Raw genomic sequence first — 12,911 nt, 5'->3', positions numbered from 1 at the left:
TAGCCCCACACACCCAGTTCTGCAGAGCTGCCCTGGCCATGGGGCATCCACACCTGGGGGAGAGATTTTACACCAAATTCTGTGAGCCAGAGCGGAGTTTGAGAAGATTTACCCCTGAAAGAATTTTTCTACCAAGGTTGTTGACATAGAAACCAAGAAAGAAAGAAGGAGCACTTTGTTTGTCTTTCCTGACCAATGAGCAAATGTAAACTTAAAGAGTTTTGTAAGAATTTATAAAAAGAATTGATAAAATTTATTCTATTTGTGTTTAATAGAATAAAACCAGGTTTGAAGCCTTCTGGAAATGGAAGTGTGGCTCTGAACCCCCCTGGAATGGGGCAGAGAAATGCGGGGAGCCTGAAGGAGGCTCTGAACCCCCTGGAATGGGACAGAGAAATGGGAGAAGCTTGAAGGAGGCTCTGAACCCCCTGGAATGAGGCAGAGGAGTGGGGGGAGCCTGAAGGAGGCTCTGAACCCCCTGGAATGAGGCAGAACAAGGGGGGGCAGTCTGAAGGAGGCTCTGAACACCCTGGAATGAGGCAGAGCAATGGGGAGAAGCCTGAAGGATGCTCTGAACCCTTGGAATGGGGCAGAGAAATGGGGGGAAGCCTGAAGGAGGCTCTGAACCCCCTGGAATGAGGCAGAACAAGGGGGGGCAGCCTGAAGGGCTGGGACAAAGGGAGTGGGTGCAGGATGGGGGCTGACACCTCCCCAGCACAGGTGTGGTGCTCGTCCCATCAACACCCCAGGGTGTGAGCAGGACAAAAATGGGGTGGGGAAGGCAGATTGTGGGGCTGGGGATTCCTCTGCCTCCTGGAAAGGGAGGTGTGGGCTCATCCCAGAGGCACCTGCACAGAGCAGCAGCTCTGCTCCTCACTGACCTGTCCAAGGTCCCCAGAGCATCCTGCAGCTCCAGAGGGGTTTTCACTGACCCTTTCAAGGTCCAGACACGTCCTGGTGGGAGAGTGGGGGGCTGGAATGGACCCCAACCACCAGCCCCCTTTCCAGCCCTGACAGAGTCACTGCAGAACACAAAATATACCAAGATTTGTCATACATTTATGCTACTTATTTAATACAAAACTCCTACTATAGTGAGGTTTCACATGTGCTATATAGTATATTTTAATGTAGTACATGTATGTTTGTGTACACAAGATTTATATGTATATGTAGATATCTATATATAAATATAAATATATATCTTTTATATAGACAAATATATTAATATATATAAATATATAAATATACATTTATATATGTATATTTTATATATACATATATATACACATTTATACATATGTATACATATATAATATATAATATATATCACATATATATAAAAATATGAATATATAAAACTATATATATTAATATATATGTATATATACATATATATGTATATATAATATATATTATATGATATATAATATATTATATTATATATAATATATATTATTTGATATATACTAGATACTATATACTATATAATATATACTATATACTATATACTATATAATATATAATATATAATATGTAATATGTAATATGTAATATATAATACATTTTATATTATATATTTTATAATATATATTATATATTGTATATTGTATATTGTATATGATATATTTTATATTATACAATATAATATAACATAATATACAATATATAATATAATATGATATGATATGATATGATATAATATAATATAATATAATATAATATAATATAATATAATATAATATAATATAATATAATATAATATAATATAATATAATATAATATAATATAATATAATATAATATATGTATAAATAAAAATATATGTATATATAGTTATACATATAATATATATGTATATATATACACATATATATACAGATATGTATGTGTGTATATATATTTTTTTTAATATATATATATATATACATTGAAAACCTCCCCAAAACAATCTCAAATGCATTTTCCTATCCAGATTTTGGAGGCAGCTTGGTGCTGGGCTGCTGGCAAGAGGGGTGAGCACTGACTCTTCACCCTGTGGGTCTCCTGCTTCATTCCTCAGCCTGATTCTTTGTGCTGAGCTTTCCCCACCAGCACACGTGAGCAGTGCTGTACCACAGCTCTTCCAGCTCTGCTGCCTGTCAGGGAACTGTCTAAATATTTCTATTTTCCCCAAATACATTTTTTCCTCAGAATTGGAAAGGGGGAAAAAAAAATTAAAAAACCATGAAAACACTGAAATCCACAATAGGGCTTGAAGAAAAGCAGTGTCTGAGCATTGGGAGGAGGACACACCTATGGGCCCAGGGATGGATCCCTCTCGGGTTGTGTTGATAATTGCTGCCCTGAGATGTGCAGGATGTCTCTGCTTCGTCCTGTGCAACTGAAGAACAAGTCTGGACTGTTCACTTTTTGGTCTTGAGGTTGTTTATTAATTCTTATCTACAAAATTTTCTTCCTGCCCAGCCAAGATCTGCTCAGCAAGGCAGCCACAGGCACTCTCTGTGTTGTCCTTTTATACTACAAACTATGTATAACATATTTACACTTAATACTCAATTATCACTATTATTCCCAATCACCTATGTTAGACAGTGCACTTCTATTCTAAATATAATAAATTTACAATTTATTTCCAATGCCTATCACCTATGTTAGACAGTGATCTTCTACTCTAAATATAACATATTTACAATTTCTTCCCAATACCTATCACCTATGTTAGACAGTGCACCTCTACTCTAAACCAATCCCAAAGTGCCAACATCACAGCAGAAAATGGAGAACAAGAAGAAGAAAAAGAAGAAGAAGAAGAAAGGCTGGACATGCCCAGATTCCTCCATCTTGTCCCCGTAACCAAAAATCCTAAAATCTACATTTTCAAGTGATCATTTTGTTATTGCACCATTCAAACCTGTGTGACTTTCACATCCTTATACAAAGCGGGTAACTTGCTCCAGGGGTCAAAATCAAATCCCCAGGTGCTCTGGGCTGTGTGCCAGGGTCTCTGAGCCCCCTGATGGGGTCCTGGGCAAGTCTGGACACCCAGAGGGATGCACTGAGTTCTGACAGATCCCCATGCCTCTGGGGCTTTGCTGGGCTCTGGTGCTCTGCAAATCCCCTTTTCCATGCTGTGCTGGAGGAGGAGAAGCACATGGAGTGCCAGGGGAGAGCTGGCTGTGCTATCTCCTGAGGATATCCAAGGAGCAGGGACCAGAGTGGAGCCTGGCCCTGCCTGTGTCCCAGATAATGCTGTCAAGCCACAGAAAGCAGGCTCGTCCCAGCCAGCTCAGCAGAGGCCAAGGGGTGAAGGAGATATGTCAGAGGCACCCTCCTGCTGGGAAAAGCAGGGCTGGGATGCCCAGGAGGGATGAGTGTCCATGAGAGCTGCCCTGGATGGCCCCAGCACTGCTCTCTGTCACTCAGCAGCAGCTCTGGCGGAAAGCACTCAGCTAAATGCGAAAATAAATAATTAAAAGAAGAAATTTCAAATGTGAAAACCCCTCCGTGACCCCCACAGGTGCTTGGTTTAACCTGGGGTTGTTTCCCATTGCCCTTGGCTGCTGCTGAGGTCCCTCAGTGCCTCTCCAGCCACTCCCCAGCAATGCTGCCACATTTCCTGGGGGCTGCAAGACCCTGCTTCCCTTTCCAAAAGGGTCATTTCCAGAGGCCAAACTATGCCCTGGCAGCCAAACCACAGCTTCCCCTTCCCACAGCACCAGAGTCAGCATCATGTGCCTCAGCGATGCCGCTCTGCAGGGATGGAAGAAAGGAAAATGGCAAACAAGGAAGGGGAAAGGAGCCTGACCTCACTGAACCCTGCCACTCCAAGCCAGGGCCAGCCTCAGAGAGGAAAGGACCAGCAAAATCTGCTCCAGCAGCCGTCAAGGCTAATTAAGGAGCGAATGAAGCCATTCCCAAAGGATCCAGCACTCTCCAGCTGCTGCTGCTGCTGACCTGCAACCTTGGTGACCATGGTCACCCCTCCCAGGGCAGCTCAGCACCCCAAAACCTGGGTGAAGCTCCCTGCTGTGGTCACCCCAGGCTCACTCAGGGGTTCCTGGGTGCCCCAGGGCACATCCCATGCCAGCCCATGCTCATCCCTGGTCACGCTGCCACCCTGCAGCTCCCTCTGTCCTGAGCTCAAAGTCACCCGTGCACAAAGGCTCTGCTGGCTCTCAACTTTGCTGGGCACGAGGGACTAATCCAGTTTTACAGATTAAGGAAGGATCCTGCCACGTGCTGGGCTGGAAACGGTGCCCAGCTCCCTTCCCTGCTCCCACCCACAGCCATTCCAGCCTGGTTTATTCTGTTTTACCCTGGTTTATTCTGTTTTACCCTGGTTTATTCTGTTCTACCGTGGTTTATTGTGTTTTACCCTGGTTTATTCTGTTTTACTGTGGTTTATTGTTCTACCTTGGTTTATTCTGTTTTACCCTAGTTTACTCTGGTTTATCCTGGTTTACTCTGTTTTACTCTGGTTTATTCTGTTTTACCCTGATTTACTGTTTTACCCTGGTTTACTCTGTTTTACCCTGGTTTATTCTGTTTTACCCTGGTTTACTCTGTTTTACCCTGGTTTATTCTGTTTTACCCTGGTTTACTCTGTTTTACTCTGGTTTATTCTGTTTTACCCTGGTTTACTCTGTTTTACCCTGGTTTATTCTGGTTTACCCTGGTTTATTCTGGTTTACCCTGGTTTATTCTGTTTTACCCTGGTTTATTCTGTTTTACTGTGGTTTATTGTTTTACCTTGCTTTATTCTGTTTTACCCTGGTTTACTCTGTTTTATCCTGGTTTACTCTGGTTTACCCAGGTTTATTCTGTTTCACCCTGGTTTACTCTGTTTTACTCTGGTTTATTCTGTTTTACCCTGGTTTATTCTGTTTTACCGTGGTTTATTGTTTTACCTTGGTTTATTCTGTTTCACCCTGGTTTACTCTGTTTTACTCTGGTTTATTCTGTTTTACCCAGGTTTACTCTGTTTTACCCTGGTTTACTCTGGTTTACCCTGGTTTATTCTGTTTTACCGTGGTTTATTCTGTTTTACTGTGGTTTATTCTGTTTTACCCTGGTTTATTCTGGTTTACCCTGGTTTATTCTGTTTTACCGTGGTTTATTCTGTTTTACCGTGGTTTATTGTTTTACCCTGGTTTATTCTGTTTCTTAGCTCTGATCCCCAGCTTTTGGCCCTCCCGGGGCAGGGCTCAGTTTCCCCACCCACCTCTGCTCCTTAATCCTCCTCATCCTCATTTCTGCCTCGGAGAGCCCTTATCTAAGGGCCCTTATCTGAGTCAGGGGCAGAGAAAACTCAGCATCTCCCACCCCAATCTCTTTCACAGTCTATTTTCTTCCTGCCCAGAGTTGATTTCCCTCACCTAATTGCCCAGAAAGCTCTTTTCCCTTCCTCTAATCAGTCTGGAGCAGACTTTCTCCAGATAATTGTGCTGAGACCTGATCACCCTTCTCATCTCCATCTCTCCAATACTCCCATTTCTTCACTAAACTCATCTGCTGGAGCTGCATTCCTTGGTCTAATTATTTCTAGGCTCCGTTGAGTTACTTAATTGCTAATTCGTCTGGCACCCAGGATCTGGAAACTCCCAGAGCATCTGAGACAGGGCGCAGGGCTGAGTTATGCTGCTATCCCTGCCTTTCCAGTGTATGAAATTGCTCCAGGTGTGTGGCAGTGTGGGTTCAGAGCAAAAACTGCTGGAAAAAAAAATTAAAAATGACTTTTTAATTTTAATTTTTTTTTTTTGTAATTGATTTGCTCAGCTTGCCCAGAGAAGCTGTGGGTGCCCCATCCTGGGAGTGTTCAAGGCCAGGTTGGGATAATGGGATCCACGGGGATAGTGGAAGCTGTCCCTGCCCATGGAAGGGCATTGGAGGTAGATGAATTCTTAGGTCTCTTCCAAGCCAACCCACTCCATGATTCTGAGATTCTGTGCAATGCAGAACTCCCTGCTCCTCTCTGGTGATGCTGCACTGCATCCCACAAGCCACAACCAACAACAAACCCATCTTCAGGCCAGGTGTAATTCACTGAGGCCAAACTGAAACACGCCAATCTCATCCTGTAGCCCTTGAAGCTCCAGCTGGGACCATTTTCCCTCTTTCCACCCCTTCCCTGCCCCACACTCAGAGCTGTTGTGGTTGTTTGCACTGGCCCCACTTCCCCATCCCCATTATCACTCCTTTTTCCCAGGCTAATTGATGCGCTGTTTTGTTTCCTTATCAAATTGCTCTCAGCCTCTGATGCTCCTTTAATCAATGCCCAGCCCTATCAGTTCCAGGGGCTGCTGGGAGCCCTCCTCTTGCAGCCACCTCTGTGTCTTAATCGCCTGGGGACTTCACCTAATTGGTGTAAAACCTGATTTCTTTCTCTAATCGCTCCCAGGCCCTGATTCACTTATCTAATTGCTCCAAAGCCCAGGCCTTGCACACCTCTCCCACCCTGCCTTGTTCCCTCCCCTGCAGCTCTCTTGGCTCCCTAATCCCTCTGTTTTTAAGCTGTTTAAATAATCCAGCCAAGATTGGGCACCCTGGCTCTGCTCCCCTGACCCAGTCTCTTTTCTTCCTGCCCAGAGCTGATTTTCCTCACCTAATCCAGAAATCTCTGACTCCCCCAAGCCCTTTCCCCACCTTCCGCCCACCCCACAAGGCTCAGAGCCACCATGGAGGGGTTTCTTTGGGAAGAAGGGTGTCCCCATCAGTCAGGGTGTGGTGGCACCTCGGTGACAAAGGCCCCCATGTCACCCCCCCCCCCCCCCCGCCCTCCAGGAATGTCCCCTTTCTGCTGGGACAGGGTGCACCAGCTCAACCAGTTCCCCCTCTGCTGCACCCACTGGGCTGGGCACAGGGAGGGGACAGCCTGGGACAAGGGGAATGTGAGCCCTGGGCCTGGCTGCTGGCAGGGAGGGGGTCAGGATGCTGCTCCCCTGGTGGCTCCTGCAGGGACAGAGCTGTCCCCAAGCCCTCTCCTCCCTCCCTCCCTCCTTCTGTGCCCTGTGAGTCACGTCCGCTGATTCAGGGGAGAGAGAAGCTGAGAGGGGAAAACATCCAGCAGTGCCAGCCTGGAGGGAAACCAAGGCTGAGGACAGGGTGGCAGGAGCAGAGGGGAGATTGATCTCATTTTCCCTGAAGTTTCATGGAAAGTGAATCCCATCCCTGGGTGCTCACGGATATCTCTCACCAAACCCCGGAATTTTGGGGGTGCCCAAACCCTGGCGCCCTGCTGCTCTCCCTGCAGACCCCAGACCCTCCCTGAGCGTGGCTCTGGCCCTTTTTGGGCAGCACTTTCAGCCCCAGGGCTCATTCTTTCCCCTGGAGCATCCGGCCTGAGCAAAAGCTTCCCCTTCTCGCGGCTCAGCCCACGCTGGCTCAGCAGCACAAGGTCGCTCCTGCCTTGGCAGCAGCTGCTCAGGGTGACTCACGCTGGCTCCAGCTTCTGTGGAGAGGTTTTTTTTTGGGGGCTGGAAAACGCTGCCCTCCCCTCACCTCCCCATGCTGGGATATGTGGATTCAAGCCCAGCTCCAGCTTCTTCAGTTTTCCTTTGCGCCCAGAGATGCTGAAAGCAAAGAAATTGGGAATTGGGATGAGAGAGATGATTTTTGCTCTTGCCTTTTCAAAGAGAAAACAGCAAAATCTCTGCACTTTTGGATTTTCCAGAGTTAAAGTTGTGTTTGCCCCCACCCCAGACAGCCCCAGGTGCCACCAAAGCCCCCCCTGCTCCAAGGATGGGAGGATGCAGGGGGGCAGCACACACCCAGCCCTTTCCTGGGTCCCTGGCCTGCACGGAGCACGTTCCCAGAGCCCAGCAGTGGGAATTTGTGTTTATTTGCATTATAACAATGACCCCAGGACTTGGAGGAGGATGAGTCAGCTTCCAGTTTTCAGGGCAGGATTCCTCATCAGGCCTCTCTGTTAAAAAAAAAATCACCATTTGGAGATGCAGCAATTAAACAATCCCATTAAACTGGCACTTCTGACCAGTGAAAGGCTGAAACCTTTTAGTGCCATGCAGAGCCCCAAAACCACTGAAATCTCTCCCCAAACCCAGGATCTGCAGGCTCTGGGGGGATGGCAATGCCCCCAAACCACTGAAATCTCTCCCCAAACCCCAGGATCTGCAGGCTCTGGGGGGATGGCAATGCCCACAGCCCCGAGGAGCCCCCGCACTCATGCCTGCAGCCCCCAAAGGGTTAACCCTCATCTCTGGAGCTGCTCAGAGCATTGCTGGCTCCCAGGGGCACAGCCCTCACCCAGCCCTGATTTTAGGCCAAATCCCTCTCTGGGATTTCAGCATTCCTATATTCCAATGCATTCCAATATTCCAACAGCCCTGTATTCCTATGTCCAATATTCCAACATTCCCATATCCTAACAGTCCTGTATTCCTATATTGCAATATTCCTATATTTCAATAATCCTGTGTTTCAATATTCCTAGATTTCAATATTCCAACAGCCCTGTTTTCCTAAATTCCAACATTCTTAAATTTCAGCATGCCTGTATTCCAATATATCCCAATATATCCAAACATATCCCAATATTTCCCAATATATCCCAATATATTCCAATAGCCCTGTTTTCCTAAATTCCAACATTCCTAAATTTCAGCATTCCTGTATTCCAATATATCCCAATATATCCCAGTATTCCAACAGCCCTGTTTTCCTAAATTCCAACATTCCCAAATTCAGCATTCCTGTATTCCAATATATCCCAATATATCCCAATATATCCCAATATATCCCAATATATTCCAATATTCCAACAGCCCTGTATTCCTGTGTTCAATATTCCAACATTCCCATATCCTAACAGTCCTGTATTCCTATACTGCAATATTCCTGTATTTCAATATTCCTATGTTTCAATATTCCTAGATTCCAATATTCCAACAGCCCTGTTTTCCTAAATTCCAACATTCCTAAATTTCAGCATTCCTGTATTCCAATATATCCCAATATATCCCAATATATCCCAATATATCCCAATGTATTCCAATATTCCAACAACCCTGTTTTCCTAAATTCCAACATTCCTAAATTCAGCATTCCTGTATTCCAATATATCCCAATATATCCCAATATATCCCAATATATCCCAATATATCCCAATATATCCCAATATATTCCAATATTCCAACAGCCCTGTATTCCTGTGTTCAATATTCCAACATTCCCATATCCTAACAGTCCTGTATTCCTATACTGCAATATTCCTATATTTCAATATTCCTGTGTTTCAATATTCCTAGATTTCAATATTCCGACAGCCCTGTTTTCCTAAATTCCAACATTCTTAAATTTCAGCATGCCTGTATTCCAATATATCTCAATATATCCCAATATATCCCAATATATCCCAATATATCCCAATGTATTCCAATATTCCAACAACCCTGTTTTCCTAAATTCCAACATTCCTAAATTCAGCATTCCTGTATCCCAATATATCCCAATATATCCCAATATATCCCAATATATCCCAATATATCCCAATATATTCCAATATTCCAACAGCCCTGTATTCCTGTGTTCAATATTCCAACATTCCCATATCCTAACAGTCCTGTATTCCTATACTGCAATATTCCTGTATTTCAATATTCCTATGTTTCAATATTCCTAGATTTCAATATTCCAACAGCCCTGTTTTCCTAAATTCCAACATTCCTAAATTCAGCATTCCTGTATTCCAATATATCCCAATATATCCCAATATATCCCAATATATCCCAATATATCCCAATATTCCAACAGCCCTGTATTCCTGTGTCCAATATTCCAACATTTCCATATCCTAAGTCCTGTATTCCTATGTTGCAATATTCCTATATTTCAATATTCCTGTGTTTCAATATTCCCAGATTTCAATATTCCAACAGCCCTGTTTTCCTAAATTCCAACATTCCTAAATTTCAGCATTCCTGTATTCCAATATATCCCAACATATTCCAACATATTCCAACAGCCTTGTATTCCTATGTTCAATATTCCAACCAGAATATTGAACCAGAACCCACCCCAGGGTCTGGGATGTGAACCAGAACCCACCCCAGGGTCTGGGATGTGAACCAGAACCCAACCAGAACCCACCCCAGACCATGGGACGTGAACCCACACCCACCCCAGACCATGGGATGTGAACCAGAACCCAACCAGAACATGGGATGTGAACCCACACCCACCCCTGGCTCTGAGATGGGAACCAGAACCCACCCCTGGCTCTGGGATGTGAACCAGAACCCACCCCAGGCCTGGGATGTGAACCAGAACCCACCCCAGGCTCTCAGATGTGAACCAGAACCCACCCCAGACCATGGGATGTGAACCAGAACCCACCCCAGGCTCTCAGATGTGAACCCACACCCACCCCAGACCATGGGATGTGAACCAGAACCCACCCCTGGCTCTGGGATGTGAACCAGAACCCACCCCAGGGTCTGGGATATGAACCAGAACCCAACCAGAACCCACCCCAGGCTCTCAGATGCGAACCAGAGCCCACCCCAGGCTCTCGGATGTGAACCAGAACCCACCCCAGACCATGGGATGTGAACCAGAACCCACCCCAGGCTCTCAGATGTGAACCCACACCCACCCCAGGCCATGGGATGTGGACCAGAACACATCCCAGGCCATGGGATGTGAACCAGAACCCAACCAGACCATGGGATGTGAACCAGAACCCACCCCAGGCTCTGGGATGTGAACCAGAACCCAACCAGAACCCACCCCAGGCTCTCGGATGTGAACCAGAACCCACCCCAGACCACGGGATGTGAACCCACACCCACCCCAGGCTCACCAGCAGTGCAGGAGCTGAGCTGGGCCCCAAATGTGACCCCAGAAATGCCCTGCCCGGCCTCACCCAGCAGCCCATGCCCAGCTCCTCACCATGCTGTGCTGGTACCCACCGTGCTGCAGCCTGGCATCCCTTGCCAGCGTTGCCACAGCAACCACAGAAACACAACAAACACCAACAACACACAGCAGACAGTCGGCAAACATTCCCCTCTTATTTTCTCCCTGCTTTGCTTTGTGCTTTTTCCCCCTCTCTCCCACAAGGAAGCTGCTGCCATCAGAAGGGAACAGCAGAGTTATCCCTCAGAGCAGCCTGTGCCAACTATGGGGCAGAAGCCCTGGGCACTCTGGGGTTTGTAGGGACACCCTGGGGTTTATAGGGACATTCTGGAGTTTGTAGGGACACTCTGGGCTGCAGGACTCAAACCAAACCAGCCTGGTGAGATGTGAAAGGCTGAATGCCTTTGCTGTACCCAAATTTCCTCTCCCTCTCACACACATCTCTCCACATGCACCTACTTGGACACAGAGTTTTCTTAACCCTCCCTCTGTCACAGACACATTTTATGGAAAATCCTTCATTTAGGATTTTTCCTCCTGAGGAGCTGGGAGGCCTCAGGAACAAAATGTAAACAATGGTTATCTGCTGCTGTGGAATGCAACAGGTGCATCTGGGATTGGTCTCATGTGGTTGTTTCTAATTAATGGCCAAACACAGTCCAACTGGCTCAGACTCTGTCTGAGACACAAACCTTTGTTATCATTTTTTCTTTTTCTGTTCTTAGCCAGCCTTCTGATGAAATCCTTTCTTCTATTCTTCTAGTATAGTTTTAATATAATATATCATAAAATAATAAATCAGCCTTCTGAAACATGGAGTCAGATCCTCATCTCTTCCCTCATCCTCAGACCCATGTGAACACCGTCACACTCCCTCATTCCTTTTCTTTTTTAAACTTTAATTTTTTTTTTCCCAAAGTCCACCCATCTGGCAGCTCCTTTGTGCTCCTGGAGGCAATTCTGGCAGTGAGGAGGGAGCAGGAGCAAGGCTGGAGTTGCTGAGGGATCTGGGGAGGTGGCACCTTCAGCACAGACCTGGGGATGCTGTATCACAGCTGGGTGTGCAAGGGGGTTAATGCAAGCACAGTGATGCCCTTTGGGGGCATTAATGCAAGCACAGTGATGCCCTGTGCCATGCAAGGAGTGCTGGTGGTGCCTGGGTGCTGGACAGGATGTGCTGGGGCTGGTCCAGGTGAAACAAAACCTCCCTGTGCCCACAGAGGGACAGGACACAGGGAATGGCTTCCCACTGCCATCAGGCAGAATTAGATGGGATTTTGGTAGGAAATTCTTCCCTGTGAGGGTGGGGAGGCCCTGGCACAGGTGCCCAGAGCAGCTGTGGCATCCTTGGGAGTGTCCAAGGCCAGGTTGGATGGGGTTTGGAGCACCCTGGGATGGTGGGAGGTGTCCCTGCCCTTGGCAGGGGTGGCACTGGATGGGCTTGAAGGTCCCTTTGAACCAAACCATTGTGGGATTCTCTGGTATGAAACACAAACCCCCGAGGGAGCCAAATTTTCTCCTTTTTCCCCAATAACCACCTCAGGATGGTGTCAGCTTGGGGCAGGAGCTGCTTTTCCTCCACAGATCCCTTTCTGTGCTCCGGGGCTCAGCAGGGGCTGTGCTGGAGCTCCCGCACCTCCAACCCTCAGCCCTGGGGGATCCATCCTTGGAGCTGGGGCCACCCTGAGCCTCTGCAGCCACTCGGAGCCCTCACAGGGCTGTGCTCACCCAGCACCGAGTGCTTCTCTCCCCAGCTTGCAATGACATCTAGTGGAGCTCAGCCAGCCAGGCCTCCTCCAGCACTCCCAGGGATTCGTTTTCCCCTCCCAGCTCCTCTCCAAAGCGTGTGGGCAGCAGGCAAGAGGTGGCACCCTGATTCTGAGTCATGGCTGGCCACAGCACGACTCCCAGGAGCCAAAAAGCAAAAAAAAAATAAAAATCGCTTTTTCCACAGCAACACCGAGTCCCCTGCAGCCCATGCTGCAACTGTGCTTAGTGAATAGCTGGGATTGGTGTTATGAGGTGGAGTTCTTTGCC

Source organism: Melospiza melodia, chromosome 25 (assembly GCF_035770615.1).
Source record: "Melospiza melodia melodia isolate bMelMel2 chromosome 25, bMelMel2.pri, whole genome shotgun sequence".
NCBI classification, from domain to species: Eukaryota; Metazoa; Chordata; class Aves; order Passeriformes; family Passerellidae; genus Melospiza; species Melospiza melodia.
The sequence above is the reverse complement of the archived record's forward strand: the minus strand, read 5'-3'. Positions refer to the sequence as shown.